Raw genomic sequence first — 19870 nt, forward strand, 5'->3', positions numbered from 1 at the left:
ACAGTTTAAGAATTTAAATGGAACATATACCCACCAAATGAGCATGTAACAAGTTTCCGTCTTTGTTTTGTTATAAATTAATTTGGTACTTGTAATATGACATAAAAGAAATGTTGATCTTATTAATAAAACTTGCAATATACCTAGTGGTTGTCTGGTTATTTTGTTCACACACCGTTGTCAAATTAATAGAATGATATGCAATATGTGACTCCCATAAAAGTAAAATGTTTCGCAAGCTATAAAACCAGGTTTACACCATCATATCTCCATTAGAAATACATGTATAAAGTCAGAAATAAGACAATTGTTTATGTGTTTTAGATTTTAGATTCTGCCATTTGATTGGACACTTTCTGTTTTTTATAGTTCTTTTGAGTTCGGTCCTGTTACGAAATAACTGTTCACAGTTGTATGTTAGTCCATAGAGTAGATTAAACAGTACGTAATATACAATAAAGGATTGACAGGCATGAAGAACACAACATTGACTGCAAAACAACTGGGTTTTTAAAAAGTTATCAATAAGATATGTACTTCAATGTGTCTGATATGAAAAATTCAAAAAAATCAGACAATTTAGAAAGTGAAAAGCTTCATGTAGCAATTCATATTTGTCAATTGATGAGGTCTGCATCGTTATATATGATTAATAAGGAAACTAGATTAATGAAAGAGGTATAAAACACGTTATTCACACTCCCATTATCTTGATAGATTTTGATTGATGAGATTGCGTGATGAAAATTCCCGGTTCCGTTGAGTGCAGATACATTTGTATGCAAATATAATATCGGTTACGGTATGACCAGATCACCAGTTATAGATATGGACGTAAATTACGTTAACAATGTCTGGTTCCACTGGCTTCGTCTAATGAAGCAATATCATGTTATCATATAAATCTTCATTATACAGAATGGCATAAATGTATCTTAATTTCTTTCTTTTTACTCATCATGGGTATCAAATGAAATTATCAGATAATGATATATGTTATATTCGTTACGATACTTGTGCAATTATTATAAGTGGTTCTAATCTTAATTTACCTTAACTATCGTATCAATACAAGGAGGTGTAAGAACAATTTTAATAAGAAACAGTCATAAAAAGGAATTGAAAACAAAACAAATAATATATTAGATAGACTTCCGAATCGTCTAGATAATATCGATTAAACATGCATTGCATACATTCAAATAAAATATCGAATGTTTTTAAAATTTGTTTCTATATTCTGTAGCATTCGGAAAGAAATAACACTAAGAGATGGACATTCACGGCACGAGGGGTTTTATAAGGTTTTTTGTAATTAAATATTGTAATTTTTTTAATGACAACTGTTCTTTAGATAAATGCATAGTACAATTCTGTTTTAAATTGTCTCTTTAATTTTATGTATGTTTTAGTGCAATGTAAAATCCCCCAATCTTTGTTTTGTAATTCCGTTTATAACTGAACGATCAGAGTATCAAAATGTGTGCGGTGTGGAATTTTGTCTGTTTTGAGGGCTGTTCTGCGGTGACGTATGATTGTTTACTTCTATGTAGTTTGGTATCTGTTGAACAGTTGTTTCATTGGCAGTAATATCGTTTCTTGCTATTTTCTAAAAACGTGATAAATTATTTGAAACTGAACAACGATAATTGTTATTAATTGGTACCAGGATTATAATTTAATACGCCAGACGCGCGTTTCGCCTAGATAAGACTCACCAGTGACGCTAAGACCAAAATAGTTATAAAGCCGAAGAAGTACAAACTTAATCTATTCCTGGGATAAGAAAATCCTTAGTTTTTCGAAAAAGTCAAGTTTTATAACAGGAAATTTATAAAAATTACCATATAATTGATATTCATGTCAACAACGAAGAGCTGATTACTGGTCTGGTAAAACTCTCGGGGACAAAACGTCCACCAGTAGTAGCATCTTTCCGGTGGTGGAAATTTTAAAAACCAGTAATACTTATACGATAACACGTACTTCAAAAGAGTAATTGAAAATTATGAATAAGCTATTTGCTATTTTTATGTATGCTGGTTCTCATTGGCATTATTACAAATAATCTGTTTACACTACCGTGCACTCTTATGAGTTCTTACGATATTCTACACCTGGAAAATGTGAGCTCTATTTAAAAAACATGTTTAATGTTGAAACGTAACATTTGAGTCTTTTGTAAGAAAAACTCTTGGTCGACAAAATCTTAAATCTTATATATATTATTAGTTTATTCACAACTACATGGCCATACCACTTCAAGTGGAAGTTGTCACCCTTATGGAATCTCCAGTACTATAGTCTACATCTCTATGTTGACAAAAAATTTATTAACGTTGAAATATCTATTAATAAAGTGTTTACATAGCTTGGGAATGCTACAGATTTTCTATTTTAGGAATGGATTATCTTACAACAAAATAAACAAGCCATCTGAACAATTAAAGAATACATATTTAAACAATTAAAAATGAGCAACAATAATTACAATAAAAAAGGTAGTAATAGCAGGTAAGCAAATCATGTTCTTAATTGATGTGTTAAGTGCCAGTCTTTGTAAGAATCAGGCAATTAATGTAAAAATTAAAACATGATAGGATAAAACCCACCAAGCTAATCATGCTATTTAATACTAATCATCATCCTGTGTTAAAAATTAGTAGTCTTTCGTTTGTGTGTGTCTGGTAATATCAAATAACTTGGTAGAACATTGGTTAGAATGATAGCAAGTTACAGAGTTATCTCCCCTTGTTCGTTAATTTCTAGTGCATTTCAACCAAATTGTTTGTTCTATTACCAGAAAAGAAAAAAAAGAAATGAGTGTTATTTTTGTGCATAACTACATATTATGAACTGAAATCAATTTTAAATTGGGTGGGGGTTTTTGGTCATGTTTTCACCACTGCCTGATTCTTAGGCAGACTGGCACTTAATTCTTCCGGAGTCCCTGATATCATCCATAGTTTTGGTTGGGTTCCTGTTGTTTATTCTTTAGTTTTCTTTGTTGTGTCATCTGTTCTATTTTTTGTCTATTTCCCCTTTTTATTTTTAGCCATGGCATTGTCAGTTTATTTTCGATTTATAAGTTTGACTCCCCTTTTGATACCTTGCGTTTCTCTTTTAATCGTTAACATCAAAGTAAAATATTTTACAGTTGAGTCTCTTATCTTCACTTTCATCTACAAATTGACTTTTCATTTCGGATATAACAGAGCTTTTTTATTTCTTTTTTAATGTCAAAACTTAAAATACAGATTTTACAGTCTTTTTGTTAATAAAACAGTTGATTAAACCTTGTTTAATAACTAGCTAAACTTCTTTTGTGTATGACAGTAACATAAACTTCCATTAAAACGACAACGAAACAAACAGGCCTAATGCAAATACAAAATAAAAAGACGTGATCTGGTTACCAATGAAATCACATATCTCCAGCAACCCATAACAATCACTTTAGATAGATGACAAACGAATTTTATCTTCTTGTGATTAGCGTGATGTCCTCACTAAAGCGCTTTCGTTTTTGGAACTGAATCCCATTTGTTTCATTGCCGTTTATGACGTATTAATCAGTGAAAATATCTTATTGAAGTTATGCATATAAGTATAGACCAGGTAAGATGTTTCTTTGAACAGTAAGATTATTATGTATTTCTGTTGGAAAAATCAAATGTAACAGATAGTAAGACAAACGTAAAGAACTCAACAAAGAAATTAAACAAAATAATATAAATGAGTGAAACACAATTGATATCAACAAAAAGACTGTAAACACTGTATTTTAAGTTTGACATTAAAAAAAGAAATAGAGCTATGTTACCCATGTTATCATCCGACATGCAAAGTTAATTTGTATATGAAAGTGAAGATAAGAGACTCAACAGAAAAATATTTTACTTTGATGTTAACGATTAAAAGAGAACACAAGATACCAGAGGGACAGCAAGACTTATAGCACAGCGTTCCGTGACGATTTTACAAATCTATTAATATACTGCTTCTATTTGAGAACTTCGGATCAAATAACAGCATGAACATGACCAAATGGTTTGGGGATATCCCAATTATGTCCGAAATACTGAAACATTTTTAGGATTTTTATTTTTTTATTATTGTCTTTCGTTGCCCTTTTTCATACCAAATTACTCTGAACACCTACTTGATTTTTTTAACTTTAACGTTGGCGATACCCTTCCAACAGTAACCCGAACTTTAATTTGAACACTAATTAGATGGATGGCTACACGCATTCAAGGCACACACAAGGTACAACATGGAAATCTATCTCAAAATAGAACAGATTATTCCGAATTGGTCAAGTGGTTTTACCTCATCAAGTAATGGGATAATCACATCAAAGAATGACAGGACCACATAAAAGAATGACAAGACCACATCAAATAATGAAAAACACATCAAGTAGTGAACAATCGTCAAATTTTAAAACATCATTACCATGATTACGTAAGGTTAAAACCATATAAACAATAGACAAATCATCATTACGAAATAACAAAATCACATCTTGTAATGAAACAACTACTTTACGTTAAGTCACATACACGTCAAGTAATGTTAAACCCACATTGACTAATGGCACAACAATATCAAATAACAAAACCATATTGAGTAAAGACAAAACTATATTAAGTAAATACGAAACCATATCGTGTAATATCGAAATATCATTAAGTAATGGCTATTCCGTATCGAGTTATATTAAAACATCATTACGTAATGTCAAAACTATATTAAGTAAAGACAAAATATCATTAAATAATAAAAATAACATAAAGTAATATCAGAGTTCCATATAAGACAGCTGTGGCGTTCAATAGTTTCTTCACATATGGAGTCTTCAGTCCAATAGTCAGCACCTCTGACTTAACATACAAATGTTTGAACATGTCTTAAGTCAGGAATTCGATGTACAGTAGTTGTCGTTTGTTTTTTGTAATTTATGCGTGTTTCTCGTTTCTTGTGTTGTATATAGATTAGACCGTTGTTTTTTCCGTTTGAATGTTTTTACACTTTGTCTAGTAATTTTTGGGCCCTTTATAGCTTGTTGTTTGGTGTGAACCAAGGCTCCGTATTGACGGGCTTGGTTTAAAATGGTTTACTTTTTTAAATTGTTATTTGGATTGAGAGCTGCCTCATTGGCACTCACACCACATCTTCCTATTATCATTGTTGTTGTCTTCATAACATAACTTTTTTCATAATTTAGAAACATAATGATATATAATTCAGGACTTGATTGTCTTACAATAAAATAAACAAACCGTCTAAACAACATAAACAAGAGATAGAAAATCTATTCATACAATTCACACAATTAAAACTGAGCAACATGAACCTCACAAAAAAAAATCGATGATATTGGCACGAGTGCAGATCATGTTAAACATTTATGTGCTAACGTCTAAAAATTAATACTGTTCTCTTACTAAATAACTCAAAATTTGGTGACTATCTATCCAATTTATCCCATCTAATTTGAGATAAAGGATACACTAGATGCAGTTGAAAACGAAGTTTCCTTATTGTTTTTTTTTTTTTTTTTAACAACATAATATAATATTTATTTCAAATATTGGCTTGTTACAATATCCTTCAGGAGTCCAAGCTCCTCCTGATGTTCCCTGTTACAATCCACTAATCACTCAGGGTAGTGAATAGTTGTAAAATACATATTACATTTGTATATCAAATATATATTAAATAATATCACTTAGTATGACTATTCATATGTTTTCAAATAGTTGCTAAAAAATTACTTTTAATTTTCAAACATACTCTTCTATTGAACTCATTTAGAAAAATTGAGAAAACATTGACATTTTTCGTCTTTTGATCAGATATGTAATAGGCTTTGTAAATTGAAAAACCAACAATTGTTAAAAAATAGTTAAAGTCAAAATATTCTTCGTCAGAAGTTTTATATCCAAATACCAAGTGTCTTAGTTTTATCTTAAACATTATTTTACTGTTCTTTAAAACTTGATCTATTTTATTCCAAAAAAGTTTTAAATACGGACACAGTATTAAGAAGAGATCATAATCCTCTTCCTGTGTACAAAAATTACAAAAGCTATTGGTTACAATTTTCCACCTGCATAAAAGTTTCTTTGTAGGTAGAATATGTTGTAGTAATTTCCATCTGAAAATTTTAAGTTTATTTTCTTTTAAATATCTGATTAAAAAATTGTTTAAGTTGTTTTGATATAACACATCATCTATATTAAATATACGTAGCCATTTTTTTTGTCCAATAGCTGGTTCAAATTTTTTATTTATAAGAGACTTTTATAAAAGTTTATTCGATAGTGATTCTAATTTTATAGGTAAACCTTCCAATATAAATTGGTTTCTTTTTATATTAACAATACTTTTTATAGAGTTTTCCGATTTTAAAATTACTGCCCAATCTTTTTTTATTGATCTCTTTACTAAATTAATTTCAGATACCAGTTTGATTTATTTTTTAGTTTATTTAAAATGATGTCTTGATAAATACAGCCTTTTTCATCTATGATATCATTTACATAAATAAGATCGCTTTTAATCCAGTTTTTGAAAAATATAGCTTTATTTTCAAATTTAATAAATTTATTGTTCCATAATATTTGTTTTCTTATATCTGTAAATGTATCTGGCTTTTTTGTTAGACCTCCACCAGTTAATTTCCAACATTTTATGATATCTTTATAAAAATCTGGGATGTGTTCAATGCTTTCGTCTGGCTTATCCCCACTGTTTGTCTGAAACACTAACCAATTTGACCCAAAATTATAAAAATAGTGCTGAGGTATAATTTTCCAACCTCCTTCACAATCATTTACTAATCTTTTTACCCAACTAGCTTTTAAAGCAGTGAAATAACTCCTTATATCTATCATATTTAATCCCCCCTTTTCATATGGACCAATAATTGAATTTCTTTTTACTTTATCTGGTTTATTATCCCAAACAAATTTAAAACAATTTTTTTCTATTTCTTTTAAATATTTCTCTGGAACTATGCAGGCAGATCCCACAAAAGTAAAAATGGGCACAATTAGTGTTTTGATTATCAAAATTTTTCCCAAAATAGTAAGATTTCTTTTTTGCCAAGAACAAAATAATTTATTCATCTTTTCTATTTTATTTTCCCAATTTAATTTTTCACATTCCTCCCTACAATACCCAAAGTATATGCCAAGAGTTTTAACTGGTCCATTACTCCAGTTGATTCCCTCAATTTTGTCTTTACATGATTTAAGCTTTCCTACCCATAACCCCTCTGTTTTATTTCTATTTAATTTCAATCCTGAATAAGAACCAAATACTTCAATTTCGTTCATAGCTATTTGAACGTCATATTTAGAACAACAAAATAAAGTAGTATCATCTGCTAGTTGCGAAATTTTTATACTATGACTTTTGCAATCTAATTTGATTTTTATACCTTTAAAATTAGTATTGCTTCTTAATCTTGAAGCCATAATTTCCACAGATAAAACAAATAATAAAGCAGATAAAGGACATCCTTGGCGAATACCCCTCGTGTTTTTAAAGACATCAGATATCCAACCATTATTCATAACACATGTTTGAATATCACTATATAAAGTCTTAACCCATCTTATAAAAGAATCATTAAATCCAAAATGTTTTAAAACTGAAAACATAAAATTCCATTCTAGAGAGTCAAACGCTTTAGAAAAATCAACAAAGACTATAGCCCCCTCAATTTTGCATAAATCAGTGAAATCAATGATATCTTGTATCTGTCTAAGATTAAAACCAATAAATCTATTTTTAACATATCCAGTCTGATCTTCTTTAATCAGTTTTGGTAAGATTTTTTTCAATCGTTGTGCTAGAGCATACGAAAGAAGTTTCATGTCTATATTTAAAGGAGAAATAGGACGATAATTATTTAGTGACAATGGATCACCTTTTTTAAATAATAGCGTTAATACACTTGTACGCTGTGAGTATGTAAGTGTTTGATCTTTATATCCACTATTTAGAATATTTACTACTATGAACTTTAATTTATCCCAAAATTTTCTATAAAATTCAACTGTTAAGAGCCATTCTCTGTAAGGACCAAAATTAGTGTTCACACCTATGTCACAGATTTTTACCATTTTTTGTACACATACTACATAACTAACATACTCAACAACTAACACTTTAAAAATTGATTTTGGCCTTTTTTTTCAATGAAAATTCTAAAAAAAAATTTAAATATCAATGCTTATTTTCCCGTAATCCTGACAGTAAATGATGCAGACAATTATCACATCTAAAAGCTGTTACCTTTGCCTTTTTAAAACTATATTATATATTTGGCTGACAATTGTGTACATATGCTTATTTTCTATTGGAGAAGGGGGTGATTCTGACATCTAAATGAAAACCAAATTTCACCAAAATTCATTGAAGTTTTGAAAAAAATTCCGAGATAGATTTTTGAAAATATTGTAAAAATCATAAAGATATACCCCCCATTTAAAAATTAAAAAAAAATCAGGGATGTGTTTTTTTGATTTAAGAAAAAAATGTGGATTGAAAACTTGAAAAAATCAACTATGTGCCTATGAATTATCTCCCCTTTATGGTTCTTCTTCATTGAAAACATAAAGAAACAAAAGGAAGTACAAGGGTTAATGCCCAAAATAAAGTGCAGACGAAATGCAGACACTGATAAAACCATTATAGTGTTAGTAAAAATAAGATATATCAAGGTAGATAGTACTATGGAGTGCAATTTCTCTCCAAAGTTTGTGGATTGTGATAAACTCATTTGATGAACCTCTTGCCAAACACTGAAACAGTGAAACACAGGCAGTACATACATGTACCAAATGTTTGGTATTTTTTCTGAGAATGGTCTTAAACCATCAGTAGCTCTAGATCTTCACATCAATATTGTATTTCAATTAAATGAAGAAGAAAAAACAATTCAAATTGTGCACGTCACATGTTATGCGAACAAAAAGTTTTCATCCAGATATTGACCACATCAAGGATTCTGGACTCAAGTCGTTACCTTACAGAACTAGCCTTAAACTAGCAAGTATGTGAGGAAAATGATTTTATTCATCTTATTAACTAGACAAGAATGTGAGTAATGAAAATAAAATGAAATTGACATGACCCCAATCTCTCCCCTTTTCCCCCTTTTATAGTTTGGATTAGTTTATGTAATATTTAGATTTTCATAATTATCATTCATCATTGATTATTTGTTAAACATTCTCAATTACTAAGACAATGCAAACATTTCTTTTAATGAAAAGCAGGAGCACTTTCTATGTATTTATTTAGTTTCAAAACAGATAATTTACAATGTACCGCCTTTCATGACTTTCATGAGTGTAAGAATTGGGGTCCTCTAATTTTTATGTATTATTTACTTTTTACACATTTTCTAAAACAAATACTTATTCTGTACAATTCTAAGGAAAATGATTTTATATTTAAAATGTAGATTTCTGTAGTAATTTGATTTCTTTTTAATGTTTGTCCTTCATTCTGAGATTTATAATCTATATTGTCAGTGGCAGATCCAGAGTGGGGCCCACTGACTGACCTATTAAGAGGGGGCCCGCTTCAGTCACGTTTCAGTGATTCCCTAGTTTTTTTCCTAAAAAGGGGGGAGGGGGCTGCTTGTATTACCTTATTTGGTTTTCCACAATTATTCTTCTTACTTTTGCATCCCATTATTCTCTATTTTAACTATGATCAATTATGTGTGCTTATTTATCTCCAATTATAATGTTCATAATTATTTTGTAATTCAATAATTTGCTTATATTAATTATTTTTTGTTTGGTAAACCCTATTAAGCTTCTTAAATGATGTGTTCATGGTTTAATATATTATTTTTTTCAATTTATGAATTATTTGATATGGATTTCAAAACAGTACTTCAGCTGTAAAATTGTCAAAACTTTAAAATTCCTATTAACATAATACCATTGTTGTGAATATAAATATTTGATTTGCATTCAATATCAAGCTCCCCACCCCCTGACCCAAGATTAGATGTGAATTCTATATCCCTCCTCCCCATCTCTGAGATTTGATCAGGTTTTAAAAACATCCTAAATAATGAGTATCTTTTAACAATGGTTTGAAGCTGTCAATAACCAGCTTCCCCCAAAAAAATATATTGAAAAAAAAAATTGTATAATGATAGAAAATAGATGAGTACTCTGTTGCAAATAAAATCTGTGTATGGTTTATTACCTTTCACTTTAACATATGAATAATTGGTATGCAATATTACAGCAAAATTCTTCATGCATGTAGAATAAAATTTTGGTTAGCCTGCTTGCTTTGTTTGTATATTGTACACTCATAAGGATAACACCCAATTAAATTCAAATATGATACACAGGTTAAACTATGCCAACATAAATTGTTTAAAGATGTCATTCTTATTTATAAAGCTTGTATAAAGAATTATACAAACACAGCAAGCAAGAAAACCAAAGTTTTACTGTGTAAGCATTAGGAAATAAGCTGTAATAAATCTTGAACAGCAATACATGTATAGATTAACACAGAACTTGTTTCAATGTTTAACTGTAGTTTTATAAATAATTGCTATCATTTTTTCCAGCATGTTGTACTTTGTTTCTGAAGAAAATAAGAATAGTTGTCAGTGATGCAGTACTTGAAGGTGAAATGAGGTAATAATAATATATTGTTTAAAAGTAATCCTTGTATCTTCACAAAAGGTTCAGCATGTGTTTAGCAATAATACTATGATATACAGGTACATATTTGTCATACAAAGTCTTCACAAACAAGGATAGGGACAGGTAGGCTAGAAAAATATATATAAGGGTGTTGTCCTTTTCACAAATTGCACCTATTTAAATTTATTTAAAAAATTATACTTAACTGTATCATAATAAATTTTTTTGTCTATGAAAAAATAATCATTTTAACAAAAATTACAAACCTTATTTGCTGTTTATATTGCTGATTCTTATTTTTATTCTCCATTTAAACAAGCTGAATCAATTTAATTGTTGTGTAAATAATTATTATTCTTACATAATCAAAATTAAATTTACTTCCACTAAATAGAAAATATTTTGTTAAACTGATTATGCCTTATATATTTAGTAAGATACAATGAAGGGAATTAATTGCTGTTTAAAATTATATTTTGCAATTTAATTTTTATTACGGGCAAATATTTCAGCTTATTATAGATGCTGTTAGTATTATAATTCCTGTTAGTATTAATTAAAATTTATTTTACAGGTTAAATAAACAAGTAGAAAAGGGGATTTGCCAACATATCCAGAAAAGATGGAAACAACAGAAGATGTATGTTATCAGACCACATCAACCCACTTTAGTATTTTTTTTATTCTCCCAAAAATGTTTGCCAAATAATTTATCCCTGTATTTCCCCAAAACAATCCATTTAAGAAGATTCTATTTATACTAAGAACTATAAACAACTTTGTATTTTATGCAATTGCTGAGCAATGCTAACTTACATCAAGACAGATTCAGATTCAATATTTTATTATAGTCTCACTACTTGAAATTCATATACAGTACATACAGAGTATATAAACAATATAAGACAGCCAATATACAAATATAAAACACAAGTAACAAGACATCTTACATAAGCGATATTTTCCAATTAACAAAGTTCCACAACTCATCAGTTAAAAGGTAAAATTTGTCACAATCAGAAGTGCTGACATCCATTATTCCTGAGGTTGTGAAATCATTGCAATGAATCTTACTTTCTCAATTTTATTCTTTAAAGAAATTTAATCAATGCAGACTGTTAATGAAAAAGGTGTACAGAAAGCAAATGTTATATCAAAAATAATCATAAAGTGATTGCATATAATTGAACCCCTAGAAACTATTACTGGCAAAAATAAAAATATATTTTTGCTGAATTATTGCCAATGAAAATTATCTCAACTAGAGATCAAAGAACATAGAAGTAAACAGTATAGGTCAGCCATGATCACTTAAACATGTCAGAGTCAATATTTTATGTGCCCATAACTGAGTTATATTGTAGTAAGTTACAAATGTCCCTCAGTTTTTTTTGTTTTTTTTTTCAAAGCCAGATTTATTTGACATATATTTCTTAGAATTAAACAGGGGAAATCGCAATTCAACATGACGTCATCAGAAACCTTATATTTTTCAGAGTGATGTAACACAGGCAGGAATGAAAGCGAATGAAACAGCATCACTTCTAAAAGTAGCATGGAATTTTTATCACAGGTATTATTTAGACAGACAGATTAAAAAGTGTTTTGCCTTGTAAATCAACAACAACAGTTTCTCAATCAATATTTTAAAATTGTGTTTAAACGTTTTACTAAACCCCTTCAAACTATCTATATATAGAATCGACCTTTTTTTGGCAAAGGGGGGGGGGGTATTAATTATCTAATAAACAATCTGTTGTCCAGTTCCAGTGAAAAACATTTGGGAATCTAAACTTACCAAAATGTTAATGCTTACAAGTGATTATAACATCAATTGGCCCAAATTAGAGCCAAATTTTTCTTTTAATTAGAAATATCTATGCAATAGGGAGAACCATGACTCAGAAACAATACTTTTCTATAACTTTTTATAAATCGGTTATTTCTTGACCCATTTCAATGCAATTTTATTCTTGAATTACGGAGCTTCTTTCATGTGCTGAATCTTAACATGTATTAAGTTTAGGGATTTTGGGTATTTTTTAAATGGGTCCATTGAGGGTCTAAAATTTAACTTTGTTTGATTTTATCAAAAATTGAATAATTGGGGTTCTTTGATATGTCAAATCTAACTGTCTATTTAAATTTTTAATTGTGGGTCCCGTTTTCAAATTGATATACACTAACAAGGTATCAAGGGTCTAAAATGTAACTTAGTTAGATTTTATCAAAAATTGAATTCTTGAGATTAATTGATAAGCCCAATTCAACTATATATTTCAATTTTTAATTTTGGGTCCCGTTTTCAAATAGGTCTACATTAAGGTCCAAAGGGTCCAAAATTAAACTTAGTTTGATTTTTACAAAAAAACAATTTAAGGGGTTCTTTTACATGCTGAATTTAACCATGCATTGTGATTTTTGGGCCCTGTTATCAAATTTGTCCATATTGAGGTTTAAAGGTTCTAAAACTGTTTAATTTCATCAAACCATTGAATTCCTGGGGTTCTTTGATATGCTCAATCAAACTGTGTATTTAGATTTTTGATTTTGGGTCCCATTTTCAAATTGGTCTACATTAAGTTCCAAAGGGTTCATAATTAAACTTAGTTTGATTTTAACAAATATTGAATTCTTGGGGCTCTTATATACCGGTATGCTGAATCTAAACATGTGTTTAGATTTTTGATTATGGGCCCAGTTTTCAAGTTGGTCCACATCAAGTTCCAAAATTTAACTTTGTTTGATTTCAACAAAAATTGAAATCTTGGGGTTCTTTGACATGTTGAATCTATTTAGAGTTTGGATATTGAACCATTTTAGCTTAATTGTCAAATGTTTTATCACAATCCAAATTCAGAGCTGTATCAAGCCTGGTTCTGGCTATGCAAATTGGTTAAAAAGAAATTATATGCCCAAGACCTATTATGGTATACAAATGTCCTCCGTCTGTCTGTCCAGCGTAAACATGTCGCACCATAACATTAGAAGGACTTTTCCAAATTTCATGAAACATAATATAGTTGTTACTTGTAATGGTCAAAATGATCTGTATACATTTTGGTAAAAATAAGATTAAACCTTTTTGAGTTACAGGACTTTGTAACTAAAACAGGGGTGTTGTTTTTTTTCACATGTCGCGCCGTATCTCAAAAATGATTTATGATGATTGCTTAAAACTGTACACACTTCTTAGTTATGTTAATCTAAAAGTTAACCATGAAAGAAACAAAACTATCTTTTGAATTTTGTGTAAGCATCAATCATTAGAAAAAATTATTTAAACTAGTAAAAATTGCTTATATCTAATATTTGATTAAGTTTGTAAAATAAAATACTTTCTTTTATTTAGAAATAATCCAGCAGTTTCCAGATTGTGAATTTCACCATGTTAATGAGTTTTACAAGCAGTTAGGATGAGGTGTTTTTCAGAAGAAGAAATGAGTTCCAAGAATATGTATTCTAAAAGTTCCAAATCTGTTTATTGTAATAGACTACTTGAAATAATGAAGAAAATTATTACAACTGTTTTTCCACAAAATATAGAAGATGTCCATCATTCACTGACAATGTAATTGAGTTCTAATAACCAGGAACATAAACCGCAAGTATTACCAAAAGGTTCATTTGGTTCTTTTGTTGATTCATTGGAAAAGGCTGAATCTTAGCGCCACAAAAAAAAAATACTGTCATTCTAGACACAGACCATGTTGTATAATCAAGTTTATCAGATGCTTCCAGACATATCTGAGAATAAATGTTATGTGACATCTAGCTGCAAAATAAAACTGATTTCAAGTTTTCTGTTAATCTCTTTTGTTAATGCCAATTATTTTGTCATTGTCGCATCTCAAGTTGCATGTTTTACCTGTAACCTCTAGAAATGTATCCAACTGTTATACAAGTGAGTGGTTTAACTAGCTATAAAACCAGGTATAATCCACCTTTTTCTACATTAAAAAGAGGTCTGTACCAACTCAGGAATATGAGAGCTGTTATTCATTCTTTTGACATGTTTTAGCTTTTGATTTTGCCATTTGATAAGGGATTTTCCATTGTGAATTTTACCTTACTTTCATTTTGACCAAATCGCTACTTTCACTTTAAACAATTTTTTTTTTCAAATGTTTTACTTTTTTCAATATATATATTCAACTGATAGGACCAATTAAATAGTAAACATTTTAAAGAAAACAGTAGCCAGAATACTTAGGAAGAAATACCCCATATAATAATTGGGAACTATATTCAAAGGCCATTGAAAAAGGGAATTAATTGTGGTCTGAAGCCAACTGCAATGTTCATTGTAATGTGTTTCCATAGCAACTGTTATTGATATTTATTTTGAATAATATTAGTTGTGTATCAAAACAATTCCTAATCAGTATGGTTTTACAAAGTTAAATAAGAAAAACTTTGAAATTGACGAATATAACCACTTAGTATAATACTTTCTTTTAATCTGCACAATGCAATTTCAAGTTTTGCCAAATTTCAGAAAATTTTGAACAATTTTTTTTTTTAAACAACAAAAAACAGACAGCCAATTTTTTTCTTGGTGAAAGAGTGATATCTGAAGATCATTTTGGAGGCATAACAAATATATCTGACGTTGGGATAAAAAATAAAATCATTTTGAAATTCACTAAAAAATGCCTTTTTCAGCAGTTTGAAAAAATGCAAAATCAGCACTTTTCAGATACAAGTTTTAATGTTTTGAATGGGTTCAAGACAATGTCTGTTTACTTTAATGTGTTATCTTAGACCTTTACTTGTTAAGTATACCTATGATTTAGGCTAAAAACGTATATTTGTTAAAAATAATGAAAGTTGAAAAATGATGCATTTTGAGATTTTGTTACTCTGTTACTGGCCTTATATATATGGGATCTGTAACCATGGCAACGGAAACCCCAAAAACAAAAATTAAAGTTATTTTTGTTATCAGGGCATCATATGGGCTTAATATTGAAAAGATGTTGAAAATCTGTGACATTGGTGTGAACAGTCCCTTCAATTTCTTTGGTGTTTACAGAGAATGACTCTTAAACCGTCTAATCCAGGAGATTTATTAAGTTTCATTTTAAAAATAGCTTCTGAGCATTCTTCTAATGTAACATCACCATCGCATAGTGATTTATCATTTTCATCCATTTCTTTCTCTAGTTTTGTCTCAAATATATAATTATCACTTGATGTTTTATCAGGGCTGTGCGGCGAGTATAACTTTTTATAGTACTCTTTAATATTACATAATATATCACTTTGATCCGTTAAAATCTCATCATTTTCTCCTTTTAATTTATTTATTGACTTTTTTACCTGTCTCTGTTTTTCTAAACCTAAAAAGTAAGAGTTATTTTTTTCCCCAAATTCAACCCATTTCTCTCGTGATCTTATTTGAGCCCCTTTAGCCTTTTGTTCATAAATTTTGGTAATATTATTTTCAAGTTCTTTAATATCTTTATCTAAAATGTTATTCTCAATTTCCTGCTCATCTCTAATTTTCATTTTTATTTCTAATTTTTTTTCAAGAGCACGTAAGTTTTCTCTTGTAAATTTGGCTTTAGATTTACAATAAGCTATAGTTGCCTCCCTTACCTTTACTTTAAATATATATCCCATGCTAAACCAAGATTTTTTAAATTACGATTACCCTTAAAGCATCTTTCCAGTTCTTTATCAACTAATTTTATGTATTCATTATCTTCTAATATAGAATTATTTATTTTCCAGTACAACCCTTCCCTTTTCTGATGCACCTGTTCTAAACTTCATAAAAACACTTTGATGATCCGTAGAATCAATAATTGCAGGTTTAATCTTGCAACATTCTACTAGTGGTATGAAGACTGAACTTATCAGAATCATATCAATCCTACTTGCCTGAGATTTATCTTTTCTCCGCCAAGTATATTGTTGTTTATTCTTATTTGAATATCTCCAAATGTCTGTTAAGTTATTTATTTTTATTAAAGATTTTAAACTATTTACTGATTGGATATTTTTTACTTCTGAACTAGTACTTTTTCTGTCTATCGCTTTCATCGTATCATTGAAATCTCCCCCCATTATTGTAATTCCTATCCCTTGTTCTTTTAATATATTATTTACTTTTTTGAAAAATATATTTCTATTACTTTTACAATTTGGTGCATATATACACATTAGTGTAAAAACGCTTTCATCAATTTCTACATTTAAAAGAACTAATCGTCCATCTACATCGTTATGTTTATTTATCAATTTATAATTCAGTGACTTTTTAATGAAAATAGCCACACCTCTACTAGATGTCGTTCCGTGACTGCAAAATATATCATATTCTGAGTTATTTCTAATTTCTGTTTCTATGTTTTCATCAAAGTGAGTTTCTTGCAAAAAACAAATAGAACTATTTTGACATTTAATCCATTCAAATACTCTGTCTCTTTTAACTTTATTTTAAGTACCATTTACATTTAAACTACTTAGGTTTATTAAAAATATAGAAGCCATTTCCAAGTATAATTTCATTTGTTTGTATTATTTCCTCATATAACTGTACATGCCTAAAATGTACATGTTAAAAATGTATGTGCTAACGTCTAAAAATTAATACTGTTCTGTTACTAAATAACTCAAAATTTGGTGACTATCTATCCAATTTATCCCATCTAATTTGAGATAAAGGATACACTAGATGCAGTTGAAAACGAAGTTTCCTTATTGTTAATTTTCCATTTAGGAACATTCCAGCAGTGCCTGTATACGGAGTTAATATGATATTCAAAGGTTTGAACTTTATAACATGATTGCATTGATAGAGAGTTCCTGCTCAAACAAAAGTTTTACAAGTTTCAAGTGGTAAAGTTGAAATCATCCCTTCGTCTTTACAGACGCCATCACGAGTAGATTTCCGTTATGGATTATGTGTAGCACAGATGGTACATTGGTAGTTTATTATTTTTGTTGTTGTGACTAAAATCCTACCCACTTTTCCCTTATTTTACCTGCCGACATATCGATCAAGCATCGTCATAGTTTCATGTACAAAATGCTTAAAGGAGTAGATCCAGTAAGGGCCGATTTTGACGTCAAATTTCAGGTTCATCTAACGATAGTTTTTGGACACTTTGTAAACACTAAAGTGTCTATTTCAATTGATTCGATAAGTTTATGTAAAAGATTTTAACTGATTAAGTCATTAAAAACGCTCTGATTCAAGCTCAAATATGTAAAATCTATCAAATATGCCAGAAACCGTCACTTTTCAGATGGTTGTTGTCAAAAATGAAAGTGGCCGCATCCGTGTTCAACTTCAACCTTTATATATGTTTTGTACTATCATCAAATACAACTTATGTTTCAATATTGTTAATGAACACGAATGCGGCCACTTTCATTTAAAACGGAAACCGTCTAAAAATTAACCAAAATTTTTGAAGATTTCAGTAATTTAGCATGACTTTATGATGCTAGAACGTGAAATGTGTGCATTGTATTGCCAAAAAACAGCTCCTGTGTATGTAGCAGAAGCATTTTACTTTCCAATATATAGCTTAAAGATAACATTTTCACAATTTTCTGAAACTGCTATATTTTGGGGCCAAAAAAGGGTCTTCTGAACCTAATCCTTTGTTTCTGTATTCATGGTCTGTGTTTTAATAATTCTAATGGATAGAAATTACGGTAGGATTAATCACCTGGCTTAATTTCATGCTGATTAGTGGTGCTCGACGAAATATCAATGAAGTTGTTGAGATCTTTTAAAATGTTATAGTTTGAAAGAGTGGATTGAAGAAGTTGATAAAATCTTTCCACCACACCGAAAAAAAGTAAAATATCAAAGTCTTGATGAACAGTACTGCAATTGTTAAAAACCAAGAACAAGCGAACCTAAGTCTGCTGATCCAGATGTTAACATTTAACACGAGGGATTCGAATCGGCAAAGAATGAGAGGAAGTGATAAAGTAATACCACCAAAGTAAACTTGACTCGTGTATACTTCATATGTCTGTACCTTTTTTCTGAAATGATTTATATCATTAAAACATCTTTGACAACACAAATGGAGGTGTCTTGTTGTCAATCAACTGATCTTTTTTAGAATGTTAATGTCATTTCGATTGCCTTTTTGAAATTTTTTCTCAGGAAAGGTTTCAACAGACACTTTCTGTCAACAATATGATGAAGATTTCATGAACTTGGTTAATAAATTTCAAACAATTAGGTTAACAACTCTTTGTTTACGTATATTAAGTCACATTGAGATTTAAGGAATTGGGTATCTTGATATCAAAATAAATATCCCGATCAATAAGCTATTGAGGAGTATATTGTTGTAATATCGTCTTTTTTTACATATTAACTGAAAGCAAACATCAATATATTGACAAGTTAATTAAGTAACTGAGATATCGGAAAATTGATAATTGTTATATATTTTCTAATACGTGTTTATTCCTATAACATGTATAAGAATTACATGTGATATGACCTTATACAACAATAAACAACAAGAAGTAGATTATTATTTTGGAAGCCTATAATTTGTGTCTGTCTGTTATCATAACTGATCTCTTTTCATATGGTTTAAAACGTTGGTTTTCCAGTTTGAATGGTTTTACACTAGTAGTTTGCGGCCGTTTATCGCTTGCTATTTTGTGTGAGCCAATGCTCTGTGTTGAAGACCGTACTTTGTCCTATAGTGGTTTACTTTCACAAATCAGGACTTGGATGGAAAGTGTTCTCATTGGCACAGATACCAAATGTTCCTATATCTATGAATAAATAGAGATATTTAGTTTACTTAAAGGAACTCCTACATACGAACATGACGAGCAACGACAGACATATCTAAACAACATCGCCAGGCATCGTATTTCATAAAAAGTATTACGCTTGGATGCCCTTGTTCCTCTGACACTTAACACATAGGTTGTAACGCAAAGGTTAATTTTTAGCAAAGAAAAGCGCGATACAAAAATTGTTTTAAAATAAAACTTAATATTTTACATGGTCCTGGTTTTATAAAAGTTAACGATATATTCAGAGAAAACAATCAATTTTTGTCGTAGAAAAAAACTTATTCAAACCAGTTTAAAGAGAACTGTCAATTGGCCAACCATTATTACAAGCAAACTTGAGCAATAATTCGTTCATATACAGTGGTTTTCAACGATATAAC

General features: G+C 29.6%; 1 long non-coding RNA gene across 1 annotated transcript; it reads left to right on the forward strand.

Annotated features, from left to right (window-relative positions):
- Positions 1-10544: 10544 nt before the first annotated feature.
- On the forward strand, positions 10545-14502 carry LOC134693425 (uncharacterized). Its single transcript, XR_010102403.1, has 4 exons — positions 10545-10691; positions 11275-11340; positions 12197-12273; positions 14053-14502. It is a non-coding gene; the product is annotated as an uncharacterized LOC134693425 (long non-coding RNA).
- The last annotated feature ends 5368 nt before the right edge of the window (positions 14503-19870 follow it).

This window comes from Mytilus trossulus, chromosome 12 (genome assembly GCF_036588685.1).
Source record: "Mytilus trossulus isolate FHL-02 chromosome 12, PNRI_Mtr1.1.1.hap1, whole genome shotgun sequence".
Lineage (NCBI taxonomy): Eukaryota > Metazoa > Mollusca > Bivalvia > Mytilida > Mytilidae > Mytilus > Mytilus trossulus.